This window comes from Symphalangus syndactylus, chromosome 13 (assembly GCF_028878055.3).
Source record: "Symphalangus syndactylus isolate Jambi chromosome 13, NHGRI_mSymSyn1-v2.1_pri, whole genome shotgun sequence".
Taxonomy (NCBI): domain Eukaryota; kingdom Metazoa; phylum Chordata; class Mammalia; order Primates; family Hylobatidae; genus Symphalangus; species Symphalangus syndactylus.
This window is the reverse complement of record NC_072435.2, coordinates 66,680,647-66,693,153: the sequence shown is the minus strand read 5'-3', so window position 1 is coordinate 66,693,153 and position 12,507 is coordinate 66,680,647. Positions and strand designations below refer to the sequence as shown.

General features: G+C 40.5%; 1 protein-coding gene across 1 annotated transcript in view; it reads left to right on the top strand.

Moving 5' to 3' along the window:
- Positions 1-12,507, top strand: part of TSPAN8 (tetraspanin 8) — a 274,155-nt gene that overhangs the window by 97,615 nt on the left and 164,033 nt on the right. The window contains exon 2 of the mRNA XM_055237898.1: positions 3,031-3,134. The gene's annotated coding sequence lies outside the window, so the exon portion shown is untranslated. The remainder of the gene's footprint in view (positions 1-3,030; positions 3,135-12,507) is intronic.

Genomic DNA, 12,507 nt, shown 5'->3' with positions numbered 1-12,507 from the left:
CCAGTTCCTCCTTGTACCTCTGGTAGAATTCGGCTGTGAATCCATCAGGTCCTGGACTCTTTTTGGTTGGTAAGCTATTGATTATTGCCACAATTTCAGAGCCTGTTATTGGTCTAATTAGAGATTCAACTTCTTCCTGGTTTAGTCTTGGGAGGGTGTATTTGTCGAGGAGTTTATCCATTTCTTCTAGATTTTCTAGTTTATTTGCATAGAGGTGTTTGTAGTATTCTCTGATGGTAGATTGTATTTCTGTGGGATTGGTGGTGATAACTCCTTTTTCATTTGTTATTGCATCTATTTGATTCTTCTCTCTTTTCTTCTTTATTAGTCTTGCTAGCGGTCTATCAATTTTGTTGATCTTTTCAAAAAACCAGCTTCTGGATTCCTTAATTTTTTGAAGGGTTTTTTGTATCTCTATTTCCTTCAGTTCTGCTCTGATTTTAGTTATTTCTAGCCTTCTTCTAGCTTTTGAATGTGTTTGTGCTTGCTTTTCTAGTTCTTTTAATTGTGATGTTAGAGTGTCAATTTTGGGTCTTTCCTGCTTTCTCTTGTGGGCATTTAGTGCTATAAGTTTCCCTCTACACACTGGTTTGAATGTGTCCCAGAGATTCTGGTATGTTGTGTCTTTGTTCTCGTTGGTTTCAAAGAACATCTTTATTTCTGCCTTCATTTCATTATGTACCCAATAGTCATTCAGGAGCAGGTTGTTCAGTTTCCATGTAGTTGAGCGGTTTTGAGTGAGTTTCTTAATCCTGAGTTCTAGGTTGATTGCACTGTGGTCTGAGAGACAGTTTGTTATAATTTCTGTTCTTTTACATTTGCTGAGGAGAGCTTTACTTCCAACTGTGTGGTCAATTTTGCAATAGGTGTGGTGTGGTGCTGAAAAAAATGTATATTCTGTTGATTTGGGGTGGAGAGTTCTGTAGATGTCTATTAGGTCCACTTTGTGCAGAGTTGAGTTCAATTCCCGAGTGAGGCAATGCCTTGCCATGCTTTGGCTCACGCACAATGCGCTGCACCAACTGTCCTGCACCCACTGTTTGGCACTCCCTAGTGAGGTGAACCCGGTACCTGAAACGGAAATGTAGAAATCACTCGTCTTCTGTGACGCTCAGTCTGGGAGCTGCAGACTGGAGCTGTTCCTATTCTGCCATCTTGGCTCCACACCTCAAGAGTTTATTTTTAAATGGATTATTTGCAAGGGATAGTGCAGGAACCAGGAGCTAATAATAGCAACTCAATAGTTTACCACTCAGAAGCACAAAGAACTGAGGCAGAGAGTAGTTACTGGAACTAGAAGAAACCAGAATATAGAAAGACTTGGGTTGAATTGTTTTGAGAAGAGCAGTGTTTTTTGGTGAAGGAGTCTGCCAAGTCAAGACAGCCTACCAGAAGGAAGACAAGGGAATAAATACCATAACCTCCCTCTCCTCTTTTCCTCTGATTTCCTGGGAGCTTACCATTGGCTGAATCCCACCAGAGCCCAGAAGGTGTGAAAGTCCTGTTGATGCAGTTAATTCAGGTTAGCCTCCCAAGGCACAGAGCGGGGTGCAGAGTATGGCAAGTAGAATGGAAGATACCCAGTATGTGTATTATGTACAGCTACAACTTTCTTTTCAAGAGATTTCCTTTTGATCTAGTGGAGAAAAGGATTCCTAAGAGATGGACGTGAGAAGAGAGACATAGGGTATTTATCTGAATGGAAATGTGTATATGTATGTGATTATATCTGTCTGTCTGTCTGTCTGTCTGTCTATCTATCTATCTATGCCATTACCATCTAGTGTGAAACTACTTAATGATTTCTTCATTTTAAGAAGTTTTCAGGTTTGTGGAGAGAGAACAGTAATGTACTATCACACAACCTAATAAATAAAATATGAAAAACAGATTGATTCTCTTAGATATTCTCCCCATTCATATTTCCTCCCTCCTGTGCAGAGGTAGTCAGCATTTGGAATTGGGTGGTTATCATTCTCATTCATGTCCTTAGGAGGTTACTACATATCTTTCCCTACCGAGAAAATTTACAGAATTATTTTGCATGTCTTAAAACTTTATATAAATGGTATCACACTGCATGTAGTATTTTGCAACTTTATTTTTTTTTTACTCAACATTTTTACTTTTTTGAGGATCTGCTAAGGTTGATAACATTTGGCTTTCTTTTCCATTCACTTTTATTCTGTAGTATTCTATGATTTAATGATGCAAGTCTACTTACTGTTTATTTAACATTAGAATCCTGTGATTTTCAGAGGGAAACAACAGACACTGGGGCCTACTTGAGGGTGGAGGGTGAAAGAAGGGAGAGGATCAGAAAAAATACCTATTGGATTCTATGCTTAGCACCTGGGTGATGAAATAATCTGTACACCAAACCCCCGTGACATGAGTTTACCTATATAATAAGCCTGCACATGTACCCCTGAACAAAAAATAATAATTAAAGGAGAAAAAAAAATCCCATGATTTTAAAGATTGGGATTTTTATTGTATCCATTCTTTCTTTATATTAGTTCATTTCCTTATCAAGTTATATTCTTCAGTAGTGGAGATTAGAGAATCTCAGTCATTTTCTTTTTAAAAATTACTTCAGAATAGAAGAAGCCCTAGGTAAATTTTATCATACACTGTCCTTATCTTCACTTCGTACCGCAAATGTGTTAACCTAGTGCTTGGAAGGGAACCTGGCACAGTGTAAGTGCTAAAGAAGTGTCATCACATAGGCAGGAAGACACTAGGGTTAAGAGTTCAGACTGTGGAGCCTGACCATCTCGGTTTGAATTTCAACTCTGCTACTCACCAACTGTGTGACTTTGAGCAAATTACTCAGCCTTTTTGTACCTCAATTCCCTCCTTTATAAAATTGGGTTTAATAACAATCCGTATAGCATAGATATTGAATATATATATATATATGAGATATCTCATAGAGTTGTTTTGAGGATTAAATGAATAAGTGAATACAGTAGATGCAAAGAACATAGAACATACCCAGCAAGTAGTAAGTGGTTGCTATTATTTCAGGTCCAGTGTGCTTGTTGCTCCAGACCTCATGCCTTCTGGACCCAGACATCTCTGCAATCTCGGAACTGGAATACACCACTTCCTGTCAAGGTACTAGCGAGTTGGTAAGTAACTCCTCTCAGTGGTATTTCTTTGAAACACTCATGCTGAATACCCCTGAAATATTGAATGTCCTTCTCCCGCCACACCCCCCACTGAGGGTAAGCACACCTTGCTGGCATGGCTTCAGGGGCACTATACTTCTATTTCCAATTGTGGCTAGAATATCTGCATCTCTCCACTATCTCTTGTAAGGACAAAACAAATTTTCAAATACGTGTTGTTTTTCTTTTTCCATGAGTCTACACTTTCATTGAAAAGGCTGCTAGGAGCTGAATTAGTGACATGACTTGAATTTTTTTAAAGTTTTGTTTTTTTCCTTTCAGCTTGAGGCTTCTTACTCATACAATCTATATTTCCTCTAACTGGAGGTGGGGGTGGGAATCTGTCCTTTGAGCATTGTTTGGTTGGAAAGCTAGTCTTTCTCACCTCTTTGAGCTTTCACCAGGGAAAAGGCCAGGAGGGTCTCCTTTGGAATTGGAACAGTTGTCTCTCCAGCTGATGCTCTCTGCTCTTGTGTCTGCTGTTCCAAGGGCCCCTCCACCTCCCTCCCCCACTTTTTTTTTTGGCAGTGAGCACCATTTATCTGCCGCCATCCTCACCTTCTGGATCTCTGGACCCCTAATAGCCCTCTGGACCTCTGCTCCCCTCCACCCAGGCTCAAACTCAGGCTCGAACCCAGGCTTGGACCCAGTGGTCAAACTCAGTCTCTGGAAGGCTGGCTTCCTTTTATGCTCACTCTGCCCACTTGGCCAGGCCTTGCCTCCTCTTGGGCAGTTTTTCTTTCAATATTCCACTGTTTCTTCCTCCAATCTGGTCTCTTTTAGGGAATCCTAGTCCCACAGAATCAGCACACATGCAAACCTAAGTTGCTGGACAGGTTTAAATTATTTTCCACAGTGCTCCTGAGCCTCAGATAGATCAGGGTCTCTGGACATTCCATGTCAGGAAACAGTTTGGACCACTCAGAACACACAGGAAACTTCTAGGGGGTGGCGTGGCCTGACTCTTGAAGTTATCCTAAAGGATGCCTAACTTGAAGCCAGCCTAGAATATGCCACTCCACCCAAGTTAATAGCAGTTGCTTGAGTTTCCATGTGGGAGTGGCAGTCACTTTGAAAGCAGAAAGCCCAGAACCTATAAAACTTAAAAACTGACAATTATTTGTGTATTCAAATATGTTTCCTGTGAAACCACCGTGAATGAAATATATGAGTGATGAAAATTTTAAGAATCACTGTTATATAAAAATGCTGTTCTGTCTTAAGTTTTGAAAATAATGTTGCAGTCCTTATGATTTATAAATATCTAAAAAGACCAATTGAACACTGTTTCTTTCATAATGTTGCATATTAACAAAGTGCAGTTATCTTTCAGTATCTGGTGGGGGGATTGCTTTCAGTTCCCTCCTCAGATACCAAAACCTGAGGATGCTCAAGTTCCTGATGTAAAATGGCCTAGCATTTGCATATAACCTATGCACATTCTCTTGTATAATCCAAATCATCTCTAGATTATTTATAATATCTAATACAATGCAAATGCTGTGTAAATAGTTATTACAATGTATTGTTCAGAAAATAACAAGAAGAAGAAAGTCTGTACCTGTTCAGGACAAGTGCAACTTTTTGGAATATTTGCGCTCTATGGTTGGTTGATACATGGATGCAGAACCCATAGATACAAAGGACTAATTGTATTCTTTTGTGCCACAAGCATTATTGAGACTAGTACTGATTATTGGCAGGCATGTTCTGTGAACTAGGATTTAATGATGGACGTGACAAGGAAGCTCCTTGCTGTTATGGAGTTCAAGTTCTGGTAGTTTTAGGATTTGAGTAGATTACATTTTAAGGGATTTGGACACCTAATCATTTCACATCTATAAAAGGGGAATCTTCCTAGTGTGAAAGAATATATTATCAAGGACAACTGTCTGTTTGAGGACAAAGGGCAAAAAGAATGTTCAGAATTGAATGGGAAAGTCAGGTGTGGGTATAGCTAAAATATAATATAGAAAATACTATGATAATATATGATATCCTGTAAGCAAAATACAGCTTAGAATAATGGGCATTAATCAGATTTCATGAGAGGCATTAATAACAAGCTAATAAATAGTTCAGAAAAAAACACAGCACAGGCTAGATCAAACTAGAGACTTTCAGGACTGAGAATCAAGGAGACTCTAGGAGGTAATTGCAGGAGAGTTCAGGATCTCTGAAATGTAGGAGAGAAATCTTGGATACCAGATATGATACGGTATGGCCTTCCTCCCTGTAGATCAGAGATAAAGCAGGCTGTCTCAGGGTCAATATATCTGGAGAGAGGCATTTCTTTTTTTTTTTTTTTTTTTTTTTTTTTATTATACTTTAGGGTTTTAGGGTACATGTGCACAATGTGCAGGTTTGTTACATATGTATCCATGTGCCATGTTGATTTCCTGCACCCATTAACTCGTCATTTAGCATTAGGTGTATCTCCTAATGCTGTCCCTCCCCCCTCCCCCCACCCCACAACAGTCCCAGGAGCGTGATGTTCCCCTTCCTGTGTCCATGAGTTCTCATTGTTCAATTCCCACCTATGAGTGAGAACATGCGGTGTTTGGTTTTTTGTCCTTGCGATAGTTTACTGAGAATGATGTTTTCCAGTTTCATCCATGTCCCTACAAAGGACACGAACTCATCATTTTTTATGGCTGCATAGTATTCCATGGTGTATATGTGCCACATTTTCTTAATCCAGTCTATCGTTGTTGGACATTTGGGTTGGTTCCAACTCTTTGCTATGGTGAATAGTGCCGCAATAAACATACGTGTGCATGTGTCTTTATAGCAGCATGATTTATAGTCCTTTGGGTATATACCCAGTAATGGGATGGCTGGGTCAAATGGTATTTCTAGTTCTAGATCCCTGAGGAATCGCCACACTGACTTCCACAATGGTTGAACTAGTTTACAGTCCCACCAACAGTGTAAAAGTGTTCCTATTTCTCCACATCCTCTCCAGCACCTGTTGTTTCCTGATTTTTTAATAATGGCCATTCTAACTGGTGTGAGATGGTATCTCATTGTGGTTTTGATTTGCATTTCTCTGATGGCCAGTGATGAGGAGCATTTCTTCATGTGTTTTTTGGCTGCATAAATGTCTTCTTTTGAGAAGTGTCTGTTCATGTCCTCTGCCCACTTTTTGATGGGGTTGTTTGTTTTTTTCTTGTGAATTTGTTTGAGTTCATTGTAGATTCTGGATATTAGCCCTTTGTCAGATGAGTAGGTTGCAAAAATTTTCTCCCATTGTGTAGGTTGCCTGTTCACTCTGATGATAGTTTCTTTTGCTGTGCAGAAGCTCTTTAGTTTAATGAGATCCCATTTGTCGATTTTGGCTTTTGTTGCCATTGCTTTTGGTGTTTTAGACATGAAGTCCTTGCCCACGCCTATGTCCTGAATGGTATTGCCTAGGTTTTCTTGTAGGATTTTAATGGTTTTAGGTCTAACATATAAGTCTTTAATCCATCTTGAATTAATTTTTGTATAAGGTGTAAGGAAGGGATCCAGTTGCAGCTTTCTACATATGGCTAGCCAGTTTTCCCAGCACCATTTGTTAAATAGGGAATCCTTTCCCCATTTCTTGTTTTTGTCAGGTTTGTCAAAGATCAGATAGTTGTAGCTATGCGGCATCATTTCTGAGGGCTCTGTTCTGTTCCATTGATCTATGTCTCTGTTGTGGTACCAGTACCATGCTGTTTTGGTTACTGTAGCCTTGTAGTATAGTTTAAAGTCAGGTAGTGTGATGCCTCCAGCTTTGTTCTTTTGGCTTAGGATTGACTTGGCGATGCGGGCTCTTTTTTGGTTCCATATGAACCTTAAAGTAGTTTTTTCCAATTCTGTGAAGAAAGTCATTGGTAGCTTGATGGGGATGGCATTGAATCTATAAATTACCTTGGGCAGTATGGCCATTTTCACGATATTGATTCTTCCAACCCATGAGCATGGAATGTTCTTCCATTCGTTTGTATCCTCTTTTATTTCATTGAGCAGTGGTTTGTAGTTCTCCTTGAAGAGGTCCTTCACATCCCTTGTAAGTTGGATTCCTAGGTATTTTATTCTCTTTGAAGCAATTGTGAATGGGAGTTCACTCATGATTTGGCTCTCTGTTTGTCTGTTACTGGTGTACAAGAATGCTTGTGATTTTTGTACATTAATTTTGTATCCTGAGACTTTGCTGAAGTTGCTAATCAGCTTAAGGAGATTTTGGGCTGAGACAATGGGGTTTTCTAGATATACAATCATGTCATCTGCAAACAGGGACAATTTGACTTCCTCTTTTCCTAATTGAATACCCTTTATTTCCTTCTCCTGCCTGATTGCTCTGGCCAGAACTTCCAGCACTATGTTGAATAGGAGCGGTGAGAGAGGGCATCCCTGTCTTGTGCCAGTTTTCAGAGGGAATGCTTCCAGTTTTTGCCCATTCAGTATGATATTGGCTGTGGGTTTGTCTTATTATTTTGAGATACGTCCCATCAATACCTAATTTATTGAGAGTTTTTAGCATGAAGGGTTGTTGAATTTTGTCAAAGGCCTTTTCTGCATCTATTGAGATAATCATGTGGTTTTTGTCTTTGGTTCTGTTTATATGCTGGATTACATTTATTGATTTGCGTATGTTGAACCAGCCTTGCATCCCAGGGATGAAGCCCACTTGATCATGGTGGATAAGCTTTTTGATATGCTGCTGGATTCGGTTTGCCAGTATTTTATTGAGGATTTTTGCATCAATGTTCATCAAGGATATTGGTCTGAAATTCTCTTTTTTGGTTATGTCTCTGCCAGGTTTTGGTATCAGGACGATGCTGGCTTCGTAAAATGTGTTAGGGAGGATTCCCTCTTTTTCTATCGATTGGAATAGTTTCAGAAGGAATGGTACCAGTTCCTCCTTGTACCTCTGGTAGAATTCAGCGGTGAATCCATCAGGTCCTGGACTCTTTTTGGTTGGTAAGCTATTGATTATTGCCACAATTTCAGAACCTGTTATTGGTCTATTCAGGGATTCAACTTCTTCCTGGTTTAGTCTTGGGAGGGTGTATTTGTCGAGGAATTTATCCATTTCTTCTAGATTTTCTAGTTTATTTGCATAGAGGTGTTTGTAGTATTCTCTGATGGTAGATTGTATTTCTGTGGGATCGGTGGTGATATCCCCTTTTTCGTTTTTTATTGCATCTATTTGATTCTTCTCTCTTTTCTTCTTTATTAGTCTTGCTAGCGGTCCATCAATTTTGTTGATCTTTTCAAAAAACCAGCTCCTGGATTCCTTAATTTTTTGAAGGGTTTTTTGTATCTCTATTTCCTTCAGTTCTGCTCTGATTTTAGTTATTTCTAGCCTTCTGCTAGCTTTTGAATGTGTTTGCTCTTGCTTTTCTAGTTCTTTTAATTGTGATGTTAGGGTGTCAATTTTGGATCTTTCCTGCTTTCTCTTGTGGGCATTTAGTGCTATAAATTTCCCTCTACACACTGCTTTGAACGTGTCCCAGAGATTCTGGTATGTTGTGTCTTTGTTCTCGTTGGTTTCAAAGAACATCTTTATTTCTGCCTTCATTTCATTATGTACCCAATAGTCATTCAGGAGCAGGTTGTTCAGTTTCCATGTAGTTGAGCGGTTTTGAGTGAGTTTCTTAATCGTGAGTTCTAGTTTGATTGCACTGTGGTCTGAGAGACAGTTTGTTATAATCTCTGTTCTTTTACATTTGCTGAGAAGAGCTTTACTTCCAACTATGTGGTCAATTTTGGAATAGGTGTGGTGTGGTGCTGAAAAAAATGTATATTCTGTTGATTTGGGGTGGAGAGTTCTGTAGATGTCTATTAGGTCCACTTTATGTAGAGCTGAGTTCAATTCCTGGATATCCTTGTTAACTTTCTGTCTCGTTGATCTGTCTAATGCTGACACTGGGGTGTTAAAATCTCCCATTATTATTGTGTGGGAGTTTAAGTCCCTTTGTAGGTCACTGAGGACTTGCTTTATGAATCTGGGTGCTCCTGTGTTGGGTGCATATATATTTAGAATAGTTAGCTCTTCTTGTTGAATTGATCCCTTTACCATTATGTAATGGCCTTCTTTGTCTCTTTTGATCTTTGTTGGTTTAAAGTCTATTTTATCAGAGACTAGGATTGCAACCCCTGCCTTTTTTTGTTTTCCAGTTGCTTGATAGATCTTCCTCCATCCCTTTATTTTGAGTCTATGTGTGTCTCTGCACGTGAGATGGGTTTCCTGAATACAGCACACTGATGGGTCCTGACTCCTTATCCAGTTTGCCAGTCTGTGTCTTTTGATTGGAGCATTTAGCCCATTTACATTTAACGTGAATATTGTTATGTGTGAATCTGATCCTGTCATTATGATGTTAGTTGGTTATTTTGCTCGTTAGTTGCTATAGTTTCTTCCTAGCCTCGATGGTCTTTATAATTTGGCATGTTTTTGCAGGGGCTGGTACCGGTTGTTCCTTTCCATGTTTAGTGCTTCCTTCAGGAGCTCTTTTAGGGCAGGCCTGGTGGTGACAAAATCACTCAGCGTTTGCTTGTCTGTAAAGTATTTTATTTCTCCTTCACTTTTGAAGCTTAGTTTGGCGGGATAGGAAATTCTGGGTTGAAAATTCTTTTCTTTAAGAATGTTGAATATCGGCCCCCACTCTCTTCTGGCTTGTAGAGTTTCTGCTGAGAGATCAGCTGTTAGTCTGATGGGCTTCCCTTTGTGGGTAACCCGACCTTTCTCTCTGGCTGCCCTTAACATTTTTTCCTTCATTTCAACTTTGGTGAATCTGACAATTATGTGTCTTGGAGTTGCCCTTCTCGAGGAGTATCTCTGTGGCGTTCTCTGTATTTCCTGAATCTGAATGCCGGCCTGCCTTGCTAGATTGGGGAAGTTCTCCTGGATAATATCTTGCAGAGTGTTTTCCAACTTGGTTCCATTCTCCCCATCATTTTCAGGTACACCAATCAGACGTAGGTTTGGTCTTTTCACATAGTCCCAAATTTCTTGGAGGCTTTGTTCATTTCTTTTTATTCTTTTTTCTCTAAACTTCCCTTCTCTCTTCATTTCATTCATTTCATCTTCTATCAGCGATACCCTTTCTTCCAGTTGATCGCATCTGCTACTGAGGCTTCTGCATTCTTCGCGTAGTTCTCGAAACTTGGCTTTCAGCTCCATCATCTCCTTTAAGCCCTTCTCTCCATTGGTTATTCTAGTTATCCATTCTTCTAATTTTTTTTCAAAGTTTTTAACTTCTTTGCTATTGTTTTGAATTTCCTCTCGTAGCTCAGAGTAGTTTGATCATCTGAAGCCTTCTTCTCTCAACTCATCAAAGTCATCCTCCATCCAGCTTTGTTCCGTTGCTGGTGAGGAACTGCTTTCCTTTGGAGGAGGAGAGGTGCTCTGTTTTTTAGAGTATCCAGTTTTTTTAGTCTGTTTTTTCCCCATCTTTGTGGTTTTGTCTACTTTTTGTCTTCGATGATGGTGATGTACAGATGGGTTTTTGGTGTGGATGTCCTTTCTGTTTGTTAATTTTCCTTCTATCAGACAAGACCCTCAGCTGCAGGTCTGTTGGAGTTTACTAGAGGTCCACTCCAGACCCTGTTTGGCTGGGTGTCAGCACCGGTAGCTGCAGAACAGCAGATTTTCGTGAGACCACAAATTCAGCTGTCTGATAGTTCCTCTGAAAGTTTTGTCTCAGAGGAGTACCCGGTTGAATGAGGTGTCAGTCTGTCCCTACTGGGGGGGTGCCTCCCAGTTAGGCTGTTCAGGGGTGAGGGACCCACTTTAGGAGGCAGTCTGTCCGTTCTCAGATCTCCAGCTGCGTGCTGGGAGAACCACTACTCTCTTCAAAGCTGTCAGTCAGACAGGGACATTTAAGGCTGTGGAGGTTCTCGCTGAGTTTTTGGTTGTCTGTGCCCTGCCCCCAGAGGTGGAGCCTACAGAGGCAGGCAGGCCTCCTTGAGCTGTGGTGGGCTCCACCCAGTTCGAGCTTCCTGGCTGCTTTGTTTACCTAAGCAAGCCTGGGCAATGGCGGGCGCCCCTCCCCCAGCCTCGTTGCTGCCTTGCAGCGTGATCTCAGACTGCTGTGCTAGCAATCAGCAAGACTCTGTGGGCATAGGACCCTCCGAGCCAGGTGTGGGACACAATCTCCTAGTGTGCCGTTTTCCAGGCCCGTTGGAAAAGCGCAGTATTAGGACGGGACTGACCGGATATTCCAGGTGCCGTCTGTTTCCCCTTTCTTTGACTAGGAAAGGGAACTCCCTGACCCCTTGCGCTTCCCGAGTGAGGCAATGCCTCGCCCTGCTTCCGCTCGTGCACAGTGCGCTTCACCGACTGTCCTGAACCCACTGTTAGGCACTCCCTAGTGAGATGAAACCGGTACCTCAAGCAGAAATGCAGAAATCACCCGTCTTCTGTGTCGCTGGGGCTGGGAGCTGGAGACCGGAGCTGTTCCTGTTTGGCCATCTTGGCTCCACCCCCCGGAGAGAGGCATTTCTAAAATAATAAAATAGCCAGGAGCCCTGGCTTATAGCTTGAGAAGCTTTGCTTTTCTGTTGGGCTTTGCTTCATTGGAAAACAGAAAGAACTAGTGATTAAAGTAATTCAAATTCCTACTGAAAGTAATCATTAATAATGACAGAAATATCTTGTAATTCAAGGTTTTTTATATAAACATTATTCAATAATTGGTAGGATTTTGAAGGATAATATATGGTTCCTTTTCCAATTGCCAATCAAGAAAAGTATTTAGTCAAGTTGAATGAGATTATAATAGGGCAGTTAAACTCTATTCAGCTCAAGAATAAGCTCAATTTAGTTGCAAAATTACCATATCTTTTGTATATAAAGACGAAACTATTGAACCACCATAAGGAGGAAATATCTTTTGAGGGTTCCCCTAATTGCCCCCTCAAAAGTGAGATAATTAGGTTAATGTCCTGCTCTCACTCAATAGCTAACAGTGCTAGCTACCAAATATAAAACAGTGTGCAAGATATTGGCACATAGAGTCATAAGAAATGGTGTGTGGTCTTGATCTTCACAGAACTTAAAATCTTAAAGAAGGACATAAGTAAGAAAAGCAGTACTAGTTGTAATAGAGTCAAGGTTCACACTATAGCCTTGGATTGGAGATCAGCTGCAGTGTCTATACACAAACCTAGAACCTTAATAGAAGAAGTGTGTGTAAGTAACTGAGGCCAGACATTTTTCCAAAGTGGAAACAGGACAATTTACTGAAAATGAGTTTCCAAAAAGTCAATTTGCCAACAATTGATGAGTTATAGACAGAAGATTGTTTTTCAAAACGTTTTAATTTCACTATAGTCTTTTTGCCTCAGCCATTTTCCTAAGCTG